Source organism: Kogia breviceps, chromosome 5 (genome assembly GCF_026419965.1).
Source record: "Kogia breviceps isolate mKogBre1 chromosome 5, mKogBre1 haplotype 1, whole genome shotgun sequence".
Lineage (NCBI taxonomy): Eukaryota > Metazoa > Chordata > Mammalia > Artiodactyla > Physeteridae > Kogia > Kogia breviceps.
In genome coordinates, this window is record NC_081314.1 from 60644518 (window position 1) to 60670290 (window position 25773).

At 35.9% G+C, this 25773-nt stretch overlaps 1 protein-coding gene across 6 annotated transcripts in view; it reads right to left on the reverse strand.

The window, feature by feature from the left end:
• TBL1XR1 (TBL1X/Y related 1) overlaps positions 1–25773 on the reverse strand; it is a 179917-nt gene that overhangs the window by 70774 nt on the left and 83370 nt on the right. For 3 of the 6 annotated variants that reach the window (XM_059063950.2, XM_059063953.2, XM_067034035.1), the window contains exon 2: positions 21501–21574. The exons of 1 other annotated variant lie outside the window; for it this stretch is intronic. The gene's annotated coding sequence lies outside the window, so the exon portion shown is untranslated. Of the gene's footprint in view, positions 1–6185; positions 6303–14817; positions 14897–21500; positions 21575–25773 lie in introns of all 6 variants that reach the window. 2 more of the 6 variants (XM_067034036.1, XM_067034037.1) reach the window with 2 other exon arrangements.

Sequence of the window (25773 nt, forward strand, 5' to 3'; positions counted from 1 at the left end):
TTTAGCCTCCATGTGTTTGTGTTTTTTACGTTTTTTTCCCCTGTAATTGATTTCTAATCTCATGGTGCTTTGGTCAGAAAAGATGCTTGATATGATTTTAATTTTCCTAAATTTACAGAGGCTTGATTTGTGATCCAAGATGTGATCAATCCTGGAGAATGTTCCGTGTGCATTTGAGAAGAAAGTGTAATCCTCTGTTTTCATATGTAATATCCTATAAGTACCAATTAAATCTACCTGGTCTGTTGTGTCATTTAAAGCTTGTGTTTCCTTATTAATTTTCTGTCTGGATGATCTGTTCATTGGTGTAAGTGAGGTGTTTAAGTCCCTCACTATTACTGTGTTACTATCAATTTCCTCTTTTATAGCTGTTAGCAGTTGCCTTATGTATTGAGGTGCTCCTATGTCAGGTGCATATACATTTATAATTGTTATATCTTCTTCTCGGATTGATTCCTTGATCGTTATGTAGTGTCCTTCCTTGTCCCTTGTAACATTATTTTAAAGTCTATCTTATCTGATACGAGTATTGCTACTCCAGTTTTCATTTCCATTTGCATGGAATATCTTTTTCCATCCCCTTTCAGTCTGTATGTGTCCCTAGGTCTGAAATGGGTCTCTTGCAGACAGAATATATATGGGTCTTGTTCTTGTATCCATTCAGTGAGCCTGTGTCTTTTTGTTGGAGCATTTAATCCATTCACGTTTAAGGCAATGATCAATATGTATGTTCTTATTACCATTTTCTTAATTGTTTTGGGTTTGTTTTTGTAGGTCCTTTTCTTCTCTTGTGTTTCCCACTTAGAGAAGCTCCTTTAGCATTTGTTGTAGAGCTGGTTTGCTGGTGCTGAATTCTCTCAGCTTTTGCTTGTCCGTAAGGCTTTTGATTTCTCTGTCGAATCTCAATGAGATCCTTGCCGGGTAGAGTAATCTTGGTGTTAGGTTCTTCCCTTTCATCACTTTAAATATATCATGCTACTCCCTTCCAGCTTGTAGAGTTTCTGCTGAGAAATCAGCTGTTAACCTTATGGGAGTCCCCTTGTCTGTTATTTGTCATTTTTCCCTTGTTGCTTTCAATAATTTGTCTTTAATTTTTGTCAATTTGATTATTATGTGTCTCGGTGTGTTTCTCCTTGGGTTTATCCTGCTTGGGACTCTCTGTGCTTCCTGGACTTGGGTCGCTATTTGCTTTCTCATTTTAGGGAAGTTTTCAACTCTAATCTCCTCAAATATTTTCTCGGGTCCTTTCTCTCTCTCTCCTCCTTCTGGGACCCCTATAACGTGAATGTTGTTGCATTTAATGTTGTCCCAGAGGTCTCTTAGGCTGTCTTCATTTCTTTTCATTCTTTTTTCTTTACTCTGTTTCATGACAGTGAATTCCACCACTGTGTCTTCCAGGTCACTTACCCATTCTTCTGCCTCAGTTATTCTGCTATTGATTCCTTCTAGTGTAGTTTTCATTTCAATTATTGTATTGTTCATCTCTGTTTGTTCTTTAATTCTTCTAGGTGTTTGTTCCTTAATTCTTCTAGGTCTTTGTTAAACATTTTTTGCATCTTCTCCATCTTTGCCTCCACTCTTTTCCCGAGGTCCTGGGTCATCTTCCCTATCATTATTCTGAATTCTTTTTCTGGAAGGATGCCTATGTCCACTTTATTTAGTTATTTTTCTGGGGTTTTACCTTGTTCCTTCATCTGGTACAAAGTCCTCTGCCTTTTCATTTTGTCTATCTTTCTGTGAATGTGGTTTTCCTTCCACAGGCCAAAGAATTGTAGTTCTTCTTGCCTCTGCTGTCTGCCGTCTCTACTCAGTTTCTAACTGAACAGATTTTCAAGATAACGTCATGTTACTCATGCTTCTCAGAGTCCTCCAATCCCATATCATCCTCCTGAACTATATCTGCATTCCCTCCACTTTCATGCAAATCTACTGATCAGACATTTCAAGAACTGTGACATTTAACTCACATAGTCTTACCAATTCCAACTCAAGCACTGTAACTTATGTAAATCCCAAACCACGTTGTGTCTAAAACCATTCTGCAACCTCTGAGCTATTTGGCAATCATTTTATTAGGTTTTTAACTTCCTTATCAGATTTGCCATCATGGATTTCCAAAAATTTTAACTTCTCTTAGGGACCCTATCTCACTAAAAGCCCCTCCAATCTCAGGTGGCTTTACTTCTTTGGTAAAAGTTATTAGAACTTCCTTGATTTTTTTGCTCAATTCAAAAATGTTTATTTTTATTCATCCTATTACCTTGTGCTGCCTCTCTGAGGAAGCATTAGAAAAAGATACAAAAGAGAAAAAATAGTCTCTAACATTGAATCTGATATTTGTTGGGTCTTCTACATATACTATATAATTAGTAAAATCACTAGCCCTTTGTAAAGGAATTTAATACAGTGGCTAACAAAAACAATACCTTTTCTCTGCCCCAGGAGTAAGCACCTATAAATACAGATGAGAAAATAAATACTCCACTTACAAGAGCAAAAAATTATTAAATATTTACAAAAGAAACTAACAAGAAAGGCACAGATTTATGTGGCCAAACATAATATTCAATTGAAAAATACAAAGATCTGAACAAAGGAAAAGGCTGCATTATTGTGCAGACTTGAGCTGTCACAAGTAACTATCCATTTGAAAAGAAATAAAAGTGGGCCCAGGTTTTACTCTAGACAAAACTTACTTCCAAAATATTTAAAGCACATAAATGTGTATGTTTGTGTATATATGTGTATGTATGCACATATACACAGATACTTCACATATATCAACACATCTTAATGAAACATCGAGGCTACATGTCCAATCTAGAGAGCAGGAAAAAAATCTTTTTAACCAAGACTGGAAACTCAAATATTATACAAGAAAAGACAGCTATATCTGAGTACATAAAGATCCACTAGATATCAAGAAAATACATATCAAATTACATGGAGTAAAATTATACTCACTAAAATTGGTAAAAATTTAAAAGATCTAGAATGTCTATTTCTGACAGGAATGTGGGGATAGGTCACATAGTGCAAGAGGAAATGTGAAAAAAAACCCCTTTGGAAAACAATCTGGCAACTTTTTAGTAAAAGTAAAAACACTAGACTGGAACATAAGAATTTCCCTTTTTTTGTTTGTTTGTTACAATGGTCACACAGTTGCAATGTCACGTAGTTCAACTAATACATATACTCTACAACACAGAGAAATAAAAGCACAAGTTCCTAAGGATGTTTATTTTAAGAACACTTTTTTAGTGGCGGGGGGGGGGAATACAGTGAATGCCCATTAAAGGGGAGTATCAAAACAAGATCGTGGTACATTCATAATATTCATGGATTATAAAGTCATCAAAAAACAATAAACTGATGGAGGAGGGAGCAAAAGAAAAAGTACACAACAAGAAGTATAAGCATATCCACGCATTTAAGTAAAAGAATACATGTACACGTATAAAGAAGAAAAACATATGTTATTGTTAAAATTTTATGAACTCTTAATAACTTTACTAATCAACTCGAAATTCAACAGGTCTTCACACTCTTTCATTACTTCACACTCCTTGCCATTTCCAGCATTTGAGAAGACTGAAATAAAAAATCTTTAAACTTCCAACATTTGACTTTCTGATTCTGTCCTCTTCTATCTCTTTTACTGATTTTTCTTCCTGCCCTAACACATGTACAGCTGACTTCTTTTTTAGCCCTCTGATCTTCACTCTACTACCCCAACTAAGGACCTCATCCACTCTGAAGAATTACAAAACCACCATCTCTCCCATTGCGTGCCACTCTCTAACACATCCCCTCATCTTTCCCATTCCAAACATTCCAGTTCCAGATGACTGATGTGCAAATATCTACATCCTTTCAGATACCATCGCTCAGCATTATTGGTGGCGACTTATGCCCTATACTCCCAAACGTGTTTCTCCTCTTGCCTGTAACTATCACTAATTCCATCATTCACCAACACTTTAAATTTTAGTATTATATTGGATTCAATTTTCTGTCTCAGCTTTTACCTGCAATCCTTTGGATTCCACCTTCTCTTACCTATACAATGCCACTTTCAATCATGCCTTCCTTTCTGCAGTACCTACCACCTGTATTACTACAATAACTTCAATGTCTCCTAGGTCTTTTCATACTGTCTTCTAACATCTCTGCATAAAACATAACCCTGATTATGTCATATGTATTCATCGCTATCTATTAGCTTCCACATTCACTCTAAATTGTTTATCGAAGCATTTAAGCTCTCCTTCTCCATATGGTCTCAAAGTATCCATCTACCTGTACAGCACCTTCCTTGAATGTACTCTACCTTCAGGTGAATATATTTGTATCATTCTAACATCCCCCCAATTCCCACATTTCTGCTTTTTAAGCTCTTTGTTCCAACTACAAGTGTTGAAATTTTTCTGTTCTCCAAATGTCATCTCCTTATGAAGCCTATTCAAATGCCAACCTTGAAAAAGATGCTTCCTCCTTTCCACCTGTACCCCAAAGCATAGTTTTTTGGTTTTTTGTTTCTTTAAAAAAAAACCCTTTTCAAAACTGGGCAGTAGTTAAAAAACAACTGTTAGGTTAGAAATCAGAATGTTGCTATTTTCTTTCAAATGCTACTGTTTTTGACATTAAGATATTAAGTCATTTAACTTCCCTGAGCCCCAGTTTTTCGTTCTGAAAAATAGAAATAAAAAATCTAATCTACAAACCTCACAGGTAGGTAGGAGTGCATGGAAAGCCAATTTATAATTTACATGTTAACATTGTTATTATATCACATTTTATTATGCATATTTGATTTTTTAGTCACTACCAAATTATAAGCATTTAAAAGGCAGCCTGTACTTTATATTCTAGCACTCAACACATAATAGCTATAAAAAATATATATATCTTCATAAGTCATAAAATATAGCTCTCATGCATAATAAATATAATCAAAGCACAATTCATGTTCTACGACTTTGTCAAAGTAAAACATCCTACAATCCTTCTCCCCACAGGTATCTTTTCAGAAAAACTACTGTCACATAATATTTCTGGACCTCTGATTTAGTTCACCTGAAACAAAAAACACAATTAGTTAACTGGCAAGTGGGTAGGGACCCTTTAAAATGGCTGATAAATAGCTAAACAAAGAATTCCAGTAACACATATATATAGTACATATGTAAGTGACGTAAGGTGTGACTATGATGAAGTATTCTACCAATCCAACAAACTTATCCAGCATTCATAGTTGAGCATTAGTGCTTTAGTTTAACCCTAAAATTCTAGAGGTTAACAATATGGTTATTTCAGTGACATGAAACAAGAGATTTTAAAAAATATATACAAGAGAAGCATGTTAATTTTGTCTAAGCTGAAAGATTTTCATAAAAAGCAAAATTGATGGACAGTGTTTATAAAAAACTTTTTTAAAAATGGAAGAGTGGAAATGATACTTTGGTGCTACAGAAACTTATAAATCTTGAACTTAACTACAGGAACTTAGAAGTCCTTGAGTTACCTTTGAAAACCATACAAACCTGTAATACCTTGTCAAACCAAAAAGCAAGACAGCTACCTAAACCTAAGGTCTTATCTAAAGGACATAGGAACCAACCTGAAGAGGCTCTCACTAGGCAAAAATGGGACAATATGCGCATCAATACAGAAAATAATTCAATAATCTAAAACACAATTGTGTTTAAACCCATGAGTTCACAGGACAAGGCATTTTACTGCAACCATGTCACACTGTTGGCTAATATTTCTTGGCATTTTGTTATTTCACCAAAAAATTGCTTTCATATTTGGTATCACATCTGCTCTTAGATCTCATATACACACTCTTGTACTTACCCACTTATAATTCACTTTTTAAATCTAAAGCTAAGATTCCATAAATCGTTCCTGTTATGAATTTTAATCTACTGTTGCTACAGTGCCTGGTAAGGCTACCGTGGTTACTGATAAGAAACCCTGTTACTAAGAGTTAAGCTCTTAAAAATAATGGTCAAATGCCACGAAGAAGTAGCAGCAAAATAGTCATGAATAATTGGGCTATATTACAGATTAAAATAGGTATGGGTAAAAAAGGAAAATGAAAGTGAAGAATGATGAACAGCAGCTGATGAGTAGCTAATTACTTTGTGCGTTCATTTGGGGGGAAAAAAAAAAAAGCTCACCCTGTATGTGATGTTGCCGAGTTCCATAAACAAACATCAGGCAGCATGATGTTATAGAAAGAGTCCTGGACTGAGTCAGGAGACCTCTGTTCTAGTCCAAGGCCTCAGTTTCCTCATCTGTAAAATGAGGGTGCTGAATTAGATAACCTGAAAGGGCTCCTCTAGCTTTAACACTGAGGGATTCTACAGATGAATTTAGGAAAAAGGAATAAAATGTAGGATTTTTGTTAACAGTAAAGTTAACATTGCAAACAGCAGGTGGAACAGTGATGAAAACAATTTTCACAAATATTGAACTCCAGAAAGCAACTATTTCATAACTTTTAACTATCAGAAAGGTTTTTACAATATACCAGCCTTAGTAAGTAACATTATCATCTAAACTACATTAGCAGTGAGTGACCAAATTATGACCTCAAAAAACCTATTCACCAGCCAGACTGTCCAAGTAAATCTTGGAAACAGTACAGGAACACCTTTGAGCTAGTAATTACTTTAGGTGATAAAAAGCCTGTAACTTTCCACAATTAAGTAACTGAACAAAGAGTAAAATGACACAAAAAATGATTTGAGTAAATTAAACAATTACTTTTAGTTGCAATAAAACAATAATTATGCTATGATATCCTTCTTTGTTAATGAGAGTATTTTTCCCTATGCATAATAATTTCTTTCCTGGTTACCTCTCAAAATAGATCCTGGCTTCTTCTGACAACAAGGTAATTTGAAATAAATGACATTTTTTCCCACTGGTGACACACAGAAATATAAAAAGAGAAGAGTATCTTTTGTTTAAGTTTTCTGTACTGAAAGAAATCAAGCTTCTATAAGTAACAAATAACAGAAAGGCTCTGGTGCCTCAAAAACTTGTGGTTTCCTAACTGCAATTTCCTAAATATACGTAATTAACTGATTGGTCCTAGCTAATCATCCAGGGTCTAATAAATTTAAGTTTTAAGTTCATAGATCAGCTGATGTTATACTTTTTTTTTTTCTTTTTTTTGTGGTACACGGGCCTCTCATTGTGGCCTCTCCCGTTGCAGAGCACAGGCTCCAGACGCACAGGCTCAGCGGCCATGGCTCACGGGCCCAGCCGCTCCGCGGCATGTGGGATCTTCCCGGACCGGGGCACGAATCCGTGTCCCCTGCATCGGCAGGCGGATTCTCAACCACTGCGCCACCAGGGAAGCCCTATACTTTATTTTTTTATTTATGTGAATGCTATGATTTTCACCTGGCAGACTTTTAAAACTCTAGGTATACGAGAACCAATAAACATATCTCTACAATCAAGAATCTTATCAAAAATCTCTTCTTTTAAAGGATGTAATCTATATCTTTTAAAGGATTTAAAGATAAAATGAAAGTCAATGAAAAAACTTGTTCTTAAAGCTTACTTTATGCAAATTACATAGCGATTATAAAATAAATTGGTATACACACAATTCCATTAATTATTCACTTGAACATTTCACCCTGGCAATATAATACCTAATATGTTATTCAGAATCACTAATAAAATTTCTCTCTGGCTGGTAGAAACAAAGGCAAAAATAAAGCAGTCTTGATGGTAATGAAATTTGTTCTTGGCTAGTCTTAAAATAGTTGTGATATCCATGTATCTCTGAGACAGAAAATCTGTGAAACAAAATTTTCCCTCACATGAAATGTATTTTCGATTTTAATCTGGGTATTTTGATTTACAGCCCTAATGAGTTGATTAAAATAACCTTACACTTAGCTGCACACAGTAGAAATCAGTATGATATGTGAAGCATACTTTAGGGTGCTATTTTGAGCCTAAGCTGTTTTCAGCAATTACTCTAACTACCTCACTTCCCCCTCCCCCCATGACTTTTTCAGAGACACTTAAACATTATGCTTATTTAGTAATAAAAATACTATTACTAATGATTACTATAAGCAGTATTGTTTTTAGCCAATATCAAACAGATGTAAACCAGCTCCTCAAAAATTCAGGACTGGCTGACTGTACTGGGTAAAGTATTATTCTCCTTTGGGAAGGTGTTGGTACCAAGATTAGCAGTTAAAGGAGAATTTTATGTTTAAATAACTAGTTGGTATGTGGCAAGAAGCCCATTGGATTGTTCCTCACTAAATTTCTATTTGTAGAACATAAGCACATTTGTTATTCTTCCTACCACTTACATAAGTCAGCATACAGTACAATTTTCCCAAAGACCAAAACGCCTCATTTAGAGATCAATAATACAAAATTCTAGGAACAGTTATAAATGGCTAGATGCTGCACATAAAACAGCAGCACATTTGCTTTTTGTTTGTTTGGGGTTTTTTTGCAGCACATTTGCTTTGAGAAAGTTTTAATAGAAATGGTCATTCTTTTTATTATTGCAATATAACTGGAAAAATTAAAACACAAAATACCAAAAATAAGTCTAAACCTGACTAATTTCTGCTCACTAGAAATTATCAAGCCATTTGAACATCAATTAATTACATTTAACTTTTTATTTTCTAAAATGTATTTAATAACTGCCTAGTTTTGTTCAAAGTTCTCATTTCAGGATTGCGGAAGAAAAAAACTGCCAATAAAAAGAAATTGAGATAATCAAATTAATGGCTAAAAAAAATCTCACATTTCATAATTACAATTTATAGTTTAATACTTCAGTTTTCTCTCATCTTTACCCACTTATAATTTATTCTGATATATACATCTAAAAAATTCAGTCTATCAGAATAGATTTCTGAAGAGTTAAAGGATAAAAAATGAATCGGTATTTTATTTATTTATTTACTTATTATTACTTTTTTTTTTTTTTTTTTTTTTTTTGCCGTACACGGGCCTCTCACTGTTGTGGCCTCTCCCGTTGCGGAGCACAGGCTCCGGACACACAGGCTCAGCGGCCATGGCTCACGGACCCAGCCGCTTCACGGCATGTGGGATCTTCCCAGACCGGGGCACAAACCCGTGTCCCCTGCATTGGCAGGCAGACTCTCAACCACTGCGCCACCAGGGAAGCCCTGAATCAGTATTTTAGAATGGTTATACTTAATACTGGATATTATGTCAATATTTTTTAATAGCACTATACTTATCTCTCAAAACTATAAAAGAATTACAAAATTCTGGAACAATGATCATTTGCTTTTTATTTTTAATAGAACAGCTTATTAACATACAATTACCATATTCCTAAGATACAGATTATTTTTTAAAATAAATTCTCATCATTCAATCTGGCTAACAATTTTAGCATAAAAATCATGTAGCATTCCTCTTCTGAAGGATGAATACAACACAGTAAAAAATGTGTACTAAACCATACTTTATAAACCACAATTGGCCAATTAAAAGAATGGAAAGGGAATCTAATAATTTCCTCTAATAGCATTTTCAAAACTTGTTCAAAATAAGCAACCCCAGGGATTCCATCTCCCACTAATTACATTTAACTCTGATCATACTCTAATTATGTATACATTCCCTCAGAATTTATGTATTTTAAATGATCTTAGTGAGATTTTGCTATATCACTCTGAAGTAATCAAATTATTGTGTGGATATGTTTGTCTTCCCACTTTAGTTGTTTATTTCTACTTCTATATCTTTCTACATCCTAAACAGTTCAGAGCTTAATGCATAGGCAGAAAAATGTCAATGATAAACTCTAACCTATTTTTGAAATTCAAAGAAATATCAATTTTTATGAAAGCCACTAAAAACAACATACTAACAGCAGGAAACTAGTTTAGAGATACACTGCCTAGTAGTATCTTTTATTCAATATAATGTTCATTATGCAAATTTCACACATTCAGAAAAACTGAAAGAACTGTACAAAGAATATTCACATAGCTATCACCAAGACTTTAAAATTAACACTTCCTTCTACTTGTTTTACCACATCTTTTAATTAATCTTAATTTTTTAAGCATTTCAAAAAAAGTTAGATTATCAGTAAACTTCCCCCATATATAACTTCATTATTGCCTATCATTAATTATAATAAAGTATTTAGTACCGTTTTTCTCTTAAAGAAAAAATTTCATGCAAACAAAATACAATGGATACTTACAAGGTGTACCATTCAATGAGTTTTGACAAATGCATAAACTCAAGTAACTCTAATCCCTAACAGGACATAGGATACTACCATCACCCTAGAAAGTTCCCACATGTCTTTTCCTACTTAATCCCTGTCCCCAGCACCCATTCATCCATTTTTAAACCCTGCCAATGACTTTTCCCCCCAACATTAACTAGCTTTGCACACTCCACCCCAATACACAATAGATATTTGCCTGTTTTTAGTACATCTTATAAATGGTACCGTACATTATGTCCTGTTTTATGTAAGGCTACATTCATTCAGCATAATGTTTCAGAGATTAGTCAAAATTGCTTCAGGTACCAATAGTTTGCTCCTTTCTACTGATCAGTAGACTGTGATACAAATACAGCACTGCTTGTGTATCTATCCTCTTGTTGATAGATACCTGGACTGTTTCCAGTTTAGGGGTCAGCCCCCATATTTGACAATTTATACACAGAATTTGGTACTCGACCTCTGTGGTTCTTTCCTTTCTTAGACTTCCCCCCTCTTCCTCCTCCTGTTGGGCTCCACTACTCTGCAGCCACTGTGGTAGCTCTGAACTCAAGCCAGTAAGGCTGCAAACCAGCCAACAGGAGCCTGCCCTCTGACAAAAACAACATTGCAATGGGAAGCTCACCCAAGGCCATTCCCTTCTTTTAAGATACCACTCCAGACCAGTTTCTTCTTCTTTCTGTTTGCTCTACAGTGTCCTCACACTTTTTTTTTCCGTATGTTGTCCAGAGATTGCAGTCAGTATTTGTGGGAGGATTTGTCCTATAGGAGCCACTACCCCATTTTTTGGAATTATAACCCCCTACTATTCTTAAAAACACACTTATTCAAGACTGTAATTGACCTACCTCATTTCCCATGTTTTTTCCCCTCGAGACCCTGATTGAGTCAGTCCCCCTGATTCAAAAGTGACAAACTAAACCAGGAAAAAGAGGCCTCTGGGAGCTGGATCCTGTAATTCTGTATACGCATCAACCCAGGTCCCAAGTTCAACCCAGGATGTGGATGCAGAACACACTCAAAAAGGCAAAGGCTTTGAGAACTGAAGATATGAGCCACCGTCAGCATCCCACACAAACACCAAGGGATGCACGTGAGGAGTAGACCCAAAGCAGCGGAGCAAAGACTTTGAACACTGAACTCACAGTGGAACCACTGTCCATGACACAAACAGAACTTCCAGTGAACCTGTCTGTTTTCAAACAGACAAAAAAATCATCATCATCATCATCTCCTGAGAGGATACAATAAAAAATTACTCAACATACAAAGAATCAAGAAAATCTAATTCTCAAAGAAAAAGACAATAACAGATGCCAAATCTTGAGATGAACTAGATGTAAGAAATATCAAACAAAGATGTTAAGGCAGCTATCTTATCCATCCTCCATGAGCTAAAGGTAGGCACCTGAAATGATGGTAAAGACAGAACTTCTCAGAAGTAGAAAGTATTGGGGCTTCCCTGGTGGCGCAGTTGTTGAGAATCCGCCTGCCGATGCAGGAGACACGGGTTCGTGCCCCGGTCCGGGAAGATCCCACATGCCGCGGAGCAACTAAGCCCGTGAGCCATGGCCGCTGGGCCTGTGCGTCCGGAGCCTGTGCTCCGCAACGGGAGAGGCCACAGCAGTGAGAGGCCCGCATACCGAAAAAAAAAAAAAAAAAAAAAAAAAAAAAAGAAAGAAGTAGAAAGTATAAAAAGAACCAAACGGAAACTGTATAACTGAAAAATCTAGGGGAAAAGTGATTTGACAAGAAAATAAGTGTAGACAAAGGAGAGCAAACATTGAATAACTGATCTTCCTGAATAAGAGATTAACACAAACAGATAAGAATAAAAATCTAATTTTAATAAAAGAAGAATCTCCTCAGTTTGTACCTTTAACTCTTAACTATAGTGGGGAAAAAAACCTAGAGATCTCTAGCCAAGATGCCTTAATCCTTATTATTCTGTCTCCTCTTGAGGTCCTGTGAAAGCACTCATGATTCACCTTTGAAGAATATTCAAATTCTATACAGTTTGTAAAACACAGAATTTAAAAGAAAGCTGGACTACAAATTAGGGGGTCTGGTTCAAGTCCTGGTGCTCTACTATAACAAAGTACGTGATCTGGCATCACTTCTCTAAGCCTTGGTTTCTCATTTTATAAATAATGACAACCTACTTAGCTTTGTAATGTAGTCCCATGATCTATTTTAGGAACTCTGAGGGTCATTCCCTTTTCCCTAGATCTTAAGTTCTTCATTGCTCTAATTACTTGTTTCTGGCGGACAAGGAGAATCTTTAGGTCTGGTAGCTATGACCAGCAAGGTATAGAACAACACTGTCAACAGACATACAATACAAGCCACAATGCAAACCACATATTTAATTTTAAGTTTCTAGTAGCCACATGAAAAACTTAAAGAGAAACAGGTGGCAACTGATTCTAATGTATTTTTATTTAATTCAATATATCCAAATATTATCATTTCTTGAAATCCGTGGCGCAGTGGTTGAGAGTCTGCCTGCCAATGCAGGGGACACGGGGTCGTGCCCCGGTCTGGGAAGATCCCACATGCCGCGGAGCAGCTAGGCCCGTGAGCCATGGCCGCTGAGCCTGCGCGTCCGGAGCCTGTGCTCCGCAATGGGAGAGGCCACAACGGTGAGAGGCCCGCGTACTGCAAAAAAAAACCAAAAAACAAAAAAAAACCGTCTTCAAAATCCAACACACATTTTATATTTACAGTACAACTGAGTTATAACCAGTCGTTATTTCAAGTGCTCAACAGCTACACATATAGTGGCCACCACACTACCCAGTGCAGGTGCAGCTGTGGGGTGGGAGGGGAGGGAAAAGCGAGGCAATGACAAACAAGGCCCAAGGTGTCTCGATGACTTATCTGCTTTATATATACACACACAAAAACTATATGCCACTGATGGTTATGAGATCTGCCATGGTACAAGGCAGGAGGACAAATCAGAGAAAGCCTGGTTTTGAAATAAAGTTCCATCTCTACTATGGGTAGAAACTGCAGTAAAAGAAAAAAAATGGCTTATGTATATTTCAAAATAAATGAATTAACAAGTATTGAATATTTATTTTTATGAAAGCCAATGTTTATTCTATCCTATCCACAACTGAGGGGAAAGTATGTAAGAAATACATTAAAAGACTTTATAAAACAAATACATTTCTCAATCAAATAATTGAAAGACTGGTGAAGGATACACAAAATATGTTTTAAAAGTACACAATATTCAATTCAGATGCTTTGCTGTAACTTATTTAGCTTCTGAAATTTCAGCCAAAATACTGAATCCCTCCTCTGAATGAAAATAGCAAAAAGCTTAAGTAAATCTGCAAATACTGAAACCCCTATTTTTTTTTCATGGATATAATTTTTTTTTAATAGACTCTACCAACAGTTTTATTCCTTAATTGTTCCTCAGGTAAAACAAAGAACAATAACCAATCTCTGTAAGAAACTAGAGTCCCACCCCAGTTCCATCATGTCACAGTTCCTATCATTTCCATATTAGAACAGAAATACATACGCATTCTCAGAAGAGAAGACAGAACTGTGAAAACAGACTTGATTCAGACTTCAGACTCTACAATTTATTACCTAGGTGATTATAAACAAGAATGATGGTCTCCCTCATCTATAAAACAGAAATATTAACAACCTCACAGAGTTACAGAGACATTTAAATAAGATATCTACTCTCTCTCTCAGAATACTCACTCATCTTTCCATTTTTGGCCTGATGTTAATTTGCTTTTTCATATATCAAAAAACTTTAATCAAAATGTCTCTTGGTGTCTCCTACACATTTAATGTTTCTATGTACTCTGTTCTAAACTCATAAACCCTTATGCTCTAAATCATTTTTTAAAAATATCAGATTATAATGAACTCAAAATGATTCCTTTAAAATCTGACTGGAAATGAATGTGAAATCAAGATGGTCCTTTATATATATATATATATATATATATATAAAATATGTAGAAAAATAAGAACGTTAGCATATTTTTTAAAAAAAGATCCTCCTTACAGGAGGAAATAGTAATCATAGTGTAGGAAAAAAAAAAATAGGCATTATGAAGGAACTCTGTTAAAAAGAACCAAGAGAAAAATCAAAAGATATGACTGAAATTAAGTAGCTTACAGAAAAGGACAGAACATGAAGAAGCAAACAAACAGTATCTGTTAAATTTGGAAACTCCTGTCTTTTACATACCAAACTTCAGTATGTTAGTTTTTCTTTAGAGCAAAAACTTAAAACTCAAATTTTTTAAAAAAGCAATACTATCCCCTGGAAAGATGGATGCATTGATGAAAGAAAGCAAGGAGAAGACTACCCCAAATGGCTTCAATATACCTATGAAATATGGCCTGTAGTTTCAAATTTGGCTACATTGCTAATATTAGACAAGGTAGCTCAATCCTAAATGTGTCAGACCCTATTAAGACTGAATTTAACAGTGAGGTCAGTGTGAGAAGTTGCAAAAACTTAAAAAAATAAAGCCAGAAAATAATCAATGACAGGACACCTTTTGTTTTAACACTGGTCCAGTAAATATTCATCCCTCTAGGTAGGTGGAAGTCCTTGTTCACTTTATTTTGGGTTCCCTGAGACAGAAAGAGAGGTACATTTTATTTCTGGTTGCATGATGCCTATACTAAGAACTTGTAGAACAGACACCAAGTTATCTGAAGCATGAAGATCAGTTTTTAAATAGCAACATCAACTCACCATAACAAATTCTACTATCACATTTAATTTAAGGATTAAATCCATGAAAGAATCCACACTTTCTTTGCCTTCCAAATGAAACCACAGTCACTCAGGTTCCATTTTAGACAGTTGTATCAGCCTCACATCCCACAACAAACATCCAATGGTAAAGATGAAGGCATTCAGTTAACTACAACTCCAATGTGCATGTGCTCTGCTCTTTTCAGCTTATCATTTGTTTTGTTTTTGATAGAAAATAAACCATACATTTTCAAAGGGATACTTGCTCAGACGTAAGCAAAGGCATAGACCCCTCTGAAAGAAATTCAGCCTGTAGCTATTTTCAGCTCCATCCATTAAAGGAAAAAAAAAAAAAAAACCCAAACTAAGACAGCTTTTCAATGTAACCCTCTTACTATTGACTTGAAAATTAGTTCTCCAGAGGCATAAATTCTCAACCAAAATAAAATACTTCACACAATCCTGTCTCTATGGCAGTGCCATTCATGCTTCACATTTAGTAATACCACTTCAAAAGTACATGACAGTGAAAGACAGATGATAAATAATGACAATGAACTTCTCTACAGTGAACAGAACAAATTATTTTACAGATGACACGCTTGAGAAGTGGAGAGTAAAAGGGAACAGATCACTAGCTCCTCAATACGCACCACACTGCTTCCTGGGAGTTACCTCTGGGTAGGATTACAACTCTGGGGTCTTATCCTCAGTCTGGCAAGCCATAATTTACTTTTATCTGTTCTCTTGGGACAGTCAAGTTCTAGGAGAACAGATGTTAACAAAATACACTAGAGCAATTTATGAATGAGAAGAATGATTTACTAATTTACACTGAGAAATACAGTTGCCAGTAGACTAGAATATTCATCGATGCAACAGAGACTGGCAGTGTCCAGCCCATAACCCCTGATCACTCAGTTTTCCTTAGGAACTAGGCAGCTTCTTACTGCAAACACCTGAGGGTCATCTCTGGCCACAGTTAGGTCAGAGGGGAAGTTCTAAGGAGCTGATGCCCTGTGCCCTTCCCAAAGCATAACTCCACCAATAAGGAATGGAGTTGGCGGACAAAGTACCCCAACTCTCTTGACCCATGAGTGGAACAGCTGAGAGGCATGTTCTACATACTGGCCCCCAGAGGTCCCCATAAGTTATGAGTCCCAACTGCCTAAAATATTAACCTACTCAAAGGCATCTTATACTGGCCTCCTTATCTTCCTTTTCTCATTTCCCCACAGGAACTTCCTGGGTTCAGCTTTCCAATAAAATGGCTATAATCAAGGGTCAGATTCCACGGAAATCAAACCTAAAACAACTGGTCAGCGAGGTTCTATTCTCAGCAGGAAAATCTTGTTGTTAAACCAAATTAAGTTTTAGAAGCTGTGGGACAACTGTAGAATTAGAACAAAAGAAAAGAGGAGGCCTAAAGGGATTGGTCAACAAAGTTGATACACATTTGTTGAAAACGAGAATCTAACTCTGGAACAGTTCAAAGAAAAAAAACATACAAATTGTTCTAAAACACATAAGATGCAAATTAGAGCTACATCGAGACACCATCTCTCAACTATCAGATTAAATATGTATATATCCAAAAAGTTCTGACTATACACTGTTTACAAGTGAGAAAACAGACACCCTCATACATTGCTGGAAAAAATATAAGATGTCATAAAACCTACAGAAAAGAATTTGGCAAACTGCCTCAAAATTACATGAACATTTATGCTCATACCTGAAACTGCCATTCTTGAAACAGCTAAGATACATCTATGTAACGGACTACACAGCTATTAAAAAGAATGAGGACTAACTCTATACACTACTATAAGGTGATCTCCAAAATGTCCACTATATATATATACACACATAGGTTTGCTTATTTTTACAAATAGCAACCTAGTTAAACTTGGTTACCTATAAGGGGAAGAAGAAACTACGTACATACTTCACTTTGAAGTAATATCAATGTTTTCTATAAAATTGTAAGTAAGATTAAATCAATATTTTAAAATCCTAAAAATTAAAAATACAATGAAACAAATGGACCTGTTGGTACAAACCTGGTAGACCAAGTTGGTAGAAAAATCACACAAGTGGATTTACTTTGCGTACTTCAAAATACTGTGAATGTAAACCCCCAGTGGGTCATGGGCCAAAGAAAAAGCAGTTTTCAGTAATCATATTGGTGGTACTGGTTTAAATATATAAAAATATATTTATAAAGATACAAATTATATTATGTACAGTAATGTCATATTTATTTTATATATTTACATATTTATATCTTACAGTCTGTATTTTATACCTTTCAATAATATATTGTTTTATACATTTATATGTTAAATATATATAACATTATATATAATATAAATATACAAAAGAAACAAGTTTATGTAAATACCATTAGAAAAAGAGATTTTTCAGCATGAGAAAGGATGGAAATATTGAAATCAAAGAATTTTTAAGTTGGAAAAATTTAAATCCAACATTTTTATCAGATATATCACATACCAGACATCCAGAAACAACGAACACCCTTAGCACTAGACTGTGGCTCTACATACTGCTTTCACTAAAAGGAACTGGACTTTCTGGAGACACAGCTGATTTGGGGCCTAAGGAAGAACATGTACAAGATGAGCTCAGGAACATCTTGTTATGTCAAAAAGCAAGGAAGCTAACAGAGACTACTAGAGTTGTGTCAAAAACATTCAGAAGTCAATTTAAAAAGGCTCCTTTGGCCAAGACAATCTGAGTATCCTACGAAGAAGAATAAAAACTACAATGCAATAACATATCAAATATTTAAATCCCCAAACTCACAGAGACACTTTTTAAAAAGTCTTTGTTGGTCTACTTTTCCCAGCATTCTAGGAAACAACTTAGCACTTTGAAAATTGGAAAATACCCCCACTCTAAAATAATGCAAAAAAACAAAACAAAACAAACAAACCTGAATTAGATTAATCTTTTAAATTAAAAAATTCAAGGGAAAGAGAGGCATTTTACTACAGGGATGCAATTAACAAAATACAGAATGAGAAAACCCTGCAAGATAAATAAAAAGGAAATATAATAAAGAGGTAAAGCATAAGCTGTACATAGCAACCAAATGTAATGTATGGATTTTGTTGTCAGTCTGTAAAAGCTCAAACTAAAAGGATATATGGTGATATTAAGAAATTACTGTCATCACCTGACACCCATTATTAGAGTGCTCACTACCCCAAAATGAAACAAACCAACCCTCCAACCTTCACAACAGCCAAAAACTCTCACAGAAAATAATAGGTACTGGCAAGAATGTAGAGGAATCAGAACCCTGTGCATCAGTGTTGGGAATGTAAAATGGTGCAGCCACTTTGGAAAAGCGTATGGAGCTTCCTCAAAAAATTAAAACTAGAATTATCATATGACCCAGCAATCTCACTTCTGGATATTTATCCAAAAGAATTGAAAGCAGGATCTTAAAGAGATATTTGCACTTTCATGTTCACTGCAGCATTCATCACCATAGCCAAAGTTGGAAGTAACCCAAATGTTCATTGATAGATGAATAAAGAAAATGATATAAACATTAAAAAATTCCACCTTTTAAAAAGCAGAAAATCCTGTCATAAGCTACAACATAGACAAACCTAGAGAACATTACTCTAAGTTAAATAAGCCAGTGACAAAAGACAAATACTGTATAATTCCACTTATGTAAGATACTTAAAGATGTCAAACTCATGAAAACAAAATGTAAAATGATTGTTGACAGCGGCTGGGGAGAGGAAGCAATAGGAGATTTTGCTCAAAGAGTACAGAGTCAGTTTTGCAAGATAAAAAATTTTTAGAGATCTGTTGTACAACAATGTGAAGATAGTTAACACTACACTTGTATACTAACTGTACACTTAAAAATGGTTAAGATAGTAAGTTTTACATTATGTGTTTTTTACTATAATTTTTTAAAGTATATTTAAATGCCTTTTCAAATAAAAAAATTACTGTCAATTTTTCAAGTGGGATAATGGTACTGTATTATATACTTTTAAAAAGCCCACATCTTCCATCGATACCTACTGAAATATTTATTAATGTAATCATGTGACATATGTATTGGCACCAAAATAAATGGGGGTGGGGGTGGGGAAGAACGAGGCATAACAACATGGGAGCAAAGCAGTTACAGGAAACAAAGCTGGTGATGCTGCAGCTGGGCGAGAGTTCATCATGCCATTCTCTCTAGTATACATCTAAAATTTTTCACACTAAACAATAATATACACCTACTGGTCACTGGGTTCTATTAATGCAATAAGATAATTACAGAAAATAGCGTGAAACATTTATACTGCAAAGTAGCTGTAAATCATGGTGACTTAAGGTGCTATGAGAGTTAAAATAACTTGCACTTAGGCAAGTGAAGAGTGAGGCAAAAAAAAGAATATTCATGGTTCTTATATGAAAAACAAAGTTGAAGTGGGTGTAGGGGGTGGCAGACCCAACTTTTCACAGAGCATTCCTTTATGGAATTTCCAGAGAAAAACACGTGAGATGGTACACAGCACAGATTTAACCCCGAACACTACTACACTGCTCAGGCTCATGGGAAAACCACCATTTTGAACCCAATATCTATAAACTTACTAGTACATCTTACAAATGTGTAGAAATGGCTTTGATGTCCACAGCTAGCCCATAAGCAAATTTGTGTAATCTTGACCTTCTTCATTTTTCACACTAACACATATACAGAATTAACACTAACATAAACATCTGTGATGGCAAATGTGTTTGAGATAATCTGATTTAAAATACAGTCTACAAGCTGCTCCCCAAACAAAACAAAACGACACGCAGGCTATGTGAGTGGCACATTACAAAGTCACCTGAGGACAGGCACTTAGAAGAGAGAGCCAGTGGCATGGCACTTGGCTCTCAGACACCCAACAGGCCTGTGCAACTCACTTCTCAGGGGAAACGTGCCACAAATAGCTAAGACTCCAACAACCAAGAAAAATGCACAGGTTTCAAACGTGAACTTCAAAAAAGCCAGATACTCAAAATGCCTAAGATGAGCTGCTTACGTGAGAAAGTGTAGTGCTCCAGAAGAAACAGCAGATTTAATGATGGTTAATGAGTCACCCGGGTACCATAAAGAACCCAGCAAGTATTTTCATATATTAATGAAGAACGGTGTCATCCTCCGTGCTAGGTAAAGCCAGAACAAAATTCCTTACTCTCCCCAACATTCCCCATTAACTACTGGGGGGAAGGAGGAAGGGAGAAGAAAGGGAGGTTGGAGAGGGGGAGAGGTCGTTTTCTTTTCAGCAGTAAGAATTCAGAAGATAGTTTAGGCAGAGGAAATCTTATTGACATACTGACAAGTTCATCTTTAAAATGAATCATTTCCTAGGAATATTTTCACAGATAACTTTCACATCTCACTCATCCTGGTTCTGGTTAATTTTTACTACTTTTTATTTCAGACTCATGCATCTATAATTTCCCACCAAATTCTATAAACCTTAATCAGTTTCTATAGCTCCCTGATTTAATATTTAAAATAAAAATTTAAGTAAAAATAATTAAAAGTCTTGATAATACACCATAGAAAACACTGCTGTTAAGCAATTAATTCTTTAAAAAAAACAAAAAAAATAAAAATTCATTCTCCTGTTATTTACTGATGGCCCAAATACAGGGTCATACCATTTATATAAGGAATTACTTTTTATAAGGTAAAAAAAATCATTCTGAATTCTAATGAACAGTGATGAGATCACTTAGCCTATAGCTAGAATAAACATTAGAAATTTAGTCCAATTCTATCACCAAATTTTACAAGAGTACTTGCCAAAAGTCATCCAAGACATATGCAGCAGAGAGCAACTCCCAATTCCCACAGAGTCCAGTGGTCTTGCTGCTGTATAATAATGGACATTTTCATTCCACAGAGAAAGGATTCTAAATGACCTTGTTAAATAAATAAGAATGGTTCTCCTGAAAATTATCCACTAACTAAAGACAGGTAAAATTTTAGCCATTTAACTGCCCATTAACTATAAATATTAGGAGAAATGCAATATGATTATTTTAGTAAGATGATGGACAAAAACACAAGAGCCATTACTGCCATTCTAACTCAAGTTTAATGAGAAAATTTTATTCACAAAATACAGTCCACATGTTAAAATATAAGATCTTAACTGTATAGTAACACTTTTCATTCTGATAACCATAGCCACGACAACAGAAATCTTCAAATTAGAGGTTCTGCCTTTTTTAAAAAACACCGAATAATCAAACATTTTAAGTACCTTAAAAATTACGTATTTTTAAAAACATTTCTTCAGTTTGAGAACACATGTATTTTGTCAAATTGTGAAAAACTTTCAACATTCTTAACAGATTCTTAAAAATAAGAGAATAATAAAAACAGAAATTAAAACAAGCTCTGACAAAAAGAGGAGGAGGAATTCTTACCATTGGCAGTGCATTGATGTGGGGATGTACAACTGAATGTCTGGTACTGCCAATCACAAATTGCTGTTGCTGAGCTAAGAAAAAGGAAAGTAAAATATTCAGTGTGTCTTAAAACAAATTCAGTTTAAAAGATTTCCCATACCAAATTTTACATGTATGAAATACTATTTATGTCTTTAAGGTCCCAACCAGTGAGTATCTTTCTCCTCCTAAGCAACTGCTGTCATAAACAGCAGCAACTTTTGAGCGTGTAGTATGTGGCAGGCACTGAATCTTTACAACATTCCTTAAAGGTTGACACAATGAACAGAATGAGACTCAAAAGAGATGAATTTGCATAAAGGACGCACTCACCCCCAATTCAACTCAACTCATGCAAATACTACTGCAATAGGGCTCAGTATAGCAGATTCATAATCTATCATCAGGAGCTGTAAAGAATGGTATAAACTTATATGCTATATGTTCTGTTTAACACAATAAAGAGAAATACCTAATTGGTTTTGAAACAATTTCAATCAAAACTTATTAAACCATATCTCTTCAGAATTTATATTCTACAGAGTTTACCCAGTCTTCTCAATTGCTGAGTCACAGCACATTATTTTCCAAGAACCTTTTTTGCAAATATACAAGTGGTTTTTCACAACCCTGTCAGAGTGGTGATTCTCAGGTGGAACACTGACGAGGGCAGCTCCCACTGTGTGCAAGCGTAGAGTGCATTTTTCTGCAGGAGTACAAGGTGATGCCACACAAAGAAACACAATAACTTTTCTTCGTACATCAAAAAGGTGAATTAAGTCAGTAACACTAAAAAGATAACTAAGCAAATACACTGAATAAATACAGAAAGCATTTAATCCCTTGAAATTTGCTCCTCTCTGATTTTATCTTTAATTGATTGGAACCCTCATTTGTGCTCATTACCAACTCCAAGGCCACACTAAATAACTTCAGTGCTGCTATGTAACTTTCAGATAGTTGAGCTGTAAGAAGATCTAGGAATTAAAATAATATTTATTAAACACGCCACACACTTATAACTGGAATTACAGACAGCCATATCAACATACGATATTCCACCAGCCTTTTGGGCTTCAAGACAGGTAAGTGAGCCCCAAGGCTTTCTGGCACAAAACATTTGTGAGCTAGTTAGTAGATATTTTCTAGCACCTATTGGGGAAATGTCCTATAGACATCATGATTGAGTTCAAATAAAAACTAGATTATTGCTAGGCTCTGTCTAACTCAAGGTCATTTGTTATGAACATCCATTATTTTACTATAAAGTCTTCATGAATTTTTGAGCTCTAGGCTATGTAGTTTGGCATACATTCATTCTAATTATTTATAAATAATTAACATATGCTACTGAAGTTCATACATATTTTTTTTTTTTTTTTTTTTCCAGTACGCGGGCCTCTCACTGCCGTGGCCTCTCCCGTTGCGGAGCACAGGCTCCGGACGCTCAGGCTCAGCGGCCATGGCTCACGGGCCCAGCCGCTCCGCGGCATGTGGGATCCTCCCGGACCGGGGCACGAACCCGTGTCCCCTGCATCGGCAGGCGGACTCTCAACCACTGCGCCACCAGGGAAGCCCTGAAGTTCATACATCTTAAAACACACAAAACCGAAGTAAAAAATAAAGATAATTTTACATATTTACAGTGATACAATCTTGTTTATAACATTCTAGGTCCTTAACTTTTTTTTTTTTTTTTTGGCAATACGCGGGCCTCTCACTGTTGTGGCCTCTCCCGTTGCGGAGCACAGGCTCAGCGGCCATGGCTCACGGGCCCAGCCGCTCTGCGGCACGTGGGATCCTCCCGGACCGGGGCACGAACCCGCGCCCCCTGCATCGGCAGGCGGACTCCCAACCACTGCGCCACCAGGGAAGCCCCTAGGTCCTTAACTTTTAAATGTCTTCTTCATCATGATGGTTTTATATCATTATTAACTACTATCTCAAGCCACAATTTAATCTTAGAGTAAGGTTCATCAGTACTAAGTGAACGTATGCCTGTCTGTCAAATATCTTTCTTGAGAATCTCCAATTTTTTCAGCCATCTTCTAAAATAATTAGATCATGGCAGATGAAAAGCTTATCCTAATAGTTTAAGTATCAGCTCTACCATTTTCTTGTTTCCCATTCTTATTCATGTTTCTTATATTCAGTTTCTTGGAAGGAATCTTTACATTATTAGTCTGTTTTGTGGGGTTCGGTTAAAACTGGATAATATAATCCACAAATCTGTATCATCAAACACAAGTAAACATACATTAATAAGCTCAATTGCATGGCAATTCCCAGAAATGGAATGAATGAATGGGAGTGCCACTGTTGCCCTGTGGAACCCCCAACTCTTTTGAATACCGTTATGTACCACATGTTATACATGACTCTCTGACATCACAGCCAAATGAGGGTGGAAATTAACCGCAATATTAAATATTAATTATATTTAGTATTTAAAATCTCAAATGAACGTATATGGAGTAACTGCACATCGTACCTCAATGCATATTTGTTTTCACTACTATTGTTGTGTGTACACACACAACACACACGAACTTACACACATGTACCTTAGGGAAATACTAAATCAGATCATTCCAGTTGCTAGTTTTTCTTTTACCTCCTCTCCCTGGTTCTCTCCTCTTACTTTTTTGTGGTGAGTTCTTCTCTCATCACTCTCACAGAGGTCTCTAATCTCTAAACGTATTTTCTCTTCCCTTCTTTTCCTCATTCATTCATTCACTCATTCAGCTTTTCCTATTAGACTACAGCTCCTTATGGGAAAAGGCCACAAAGTTGACTTAATAAATATTGAAGGGGTTAAATATCAGATTCTAGGATCTGAAGGGTGAATAAATCTGTGGAAAATGGTGTATCAACAGGTCTGCCCATTTGCACATGCAATAAAAACTGAAAAACTGAGAATTTTTTTTCCCCCCAGCCACACCGTGTGGCTTCCAGATCTTAGTTCGCCAACCAAGGATCGAAGCCATGCTCCCTGAAGTGGAAACGCAGAGTCCTAACCACTGGACCACCAGGGAATTCCCAGAAAACTTTAAAAAACATATGCAGGGCTGTATTTTGGTTTCTGTATTGTTTTCCTAGTCGACCCATTTACCTACGCCCTGGCCATTGTGCAGTGCATTTCTAAAGCATACATCACAATTCTTCAGCTTTATAAAATGAGTATCTGAAAGGAATTATAAAAATCTAAGGTGATTTAAGATAATCCAATAGAATATATATTAAAGCTACTTGTACTAAAGTGATTCAAACTGTCCAAAAACCAAAACCATGTGTATCCTTAACTGCCTTTATAATCTCACAGGTACAGAGTACCTCCTGTACTCTCACTGCAGCATATCACCCTCTCTGTTCTCTGCACTCTTAGGCTGCCAAGACACTGCTCACTGCTCTGCCAGAAATGTCCTTCTACTGTGGCTCCACCCACAAACCCAGTCCACCTCCTCTTTCAAGGTTCAGCCTAAATCAGCTTCCTCCCTTGATTACTCACCCACTGAGAGAGAAATACCAGTCTCTCTTACCACAGCTCTGCAATGCCTTATTCTCTCACCATGCCTCACCTATCAGACCTCCCAAGGCCAGGGACTAATCTGCTCATCTTGCTGTCCCACCACGGAAGAATAGTGCCCTGAGCATACACAGTTCTTGAGATACATTTATTGACAAAATGATATAGTATCTAAATGTGTAGGAATAGGTACATACATATTCTAGAATAAAACACAGTAGATACTGAATTAGAACACAAATACATCGCAATGATAAGGAGGAACTCAACAGTGAATCCTGTTTTGTTTTTGAAAATACTTAGGAGAGCCTGGCTATACCAATAATATTAGTATCACTTCCAGAAAGTGGCCTATAAAGGTTGATCTTTTGCCATTAAAAGAAAAAAACTCTATGGTAAGTCACATTATAAAATGTGTACAGAGACCAACTACTTGGTGTACTACATAAACTAAACCCATGTGCTTTACTTCTTGTGATGAAATAAATGTTTGTAGGCTTAGGTTCAGTCTCCAAACAAAAAGCTTTGCTTTTAGAATCTGTATTTCAGAACATTCTACCTAAAATAAATGAGGTATTAATCTTTCAGTAAAGAAACTGACACTGCTATCTCAGCAGACATCACCTTAAATCTACCACCTACATATAATTAGGATTTTTTTAAGATGCGAAAATCCTATAAAACAGCACAACAGTATATTTTGACTGATCTTCAAACATACTACCC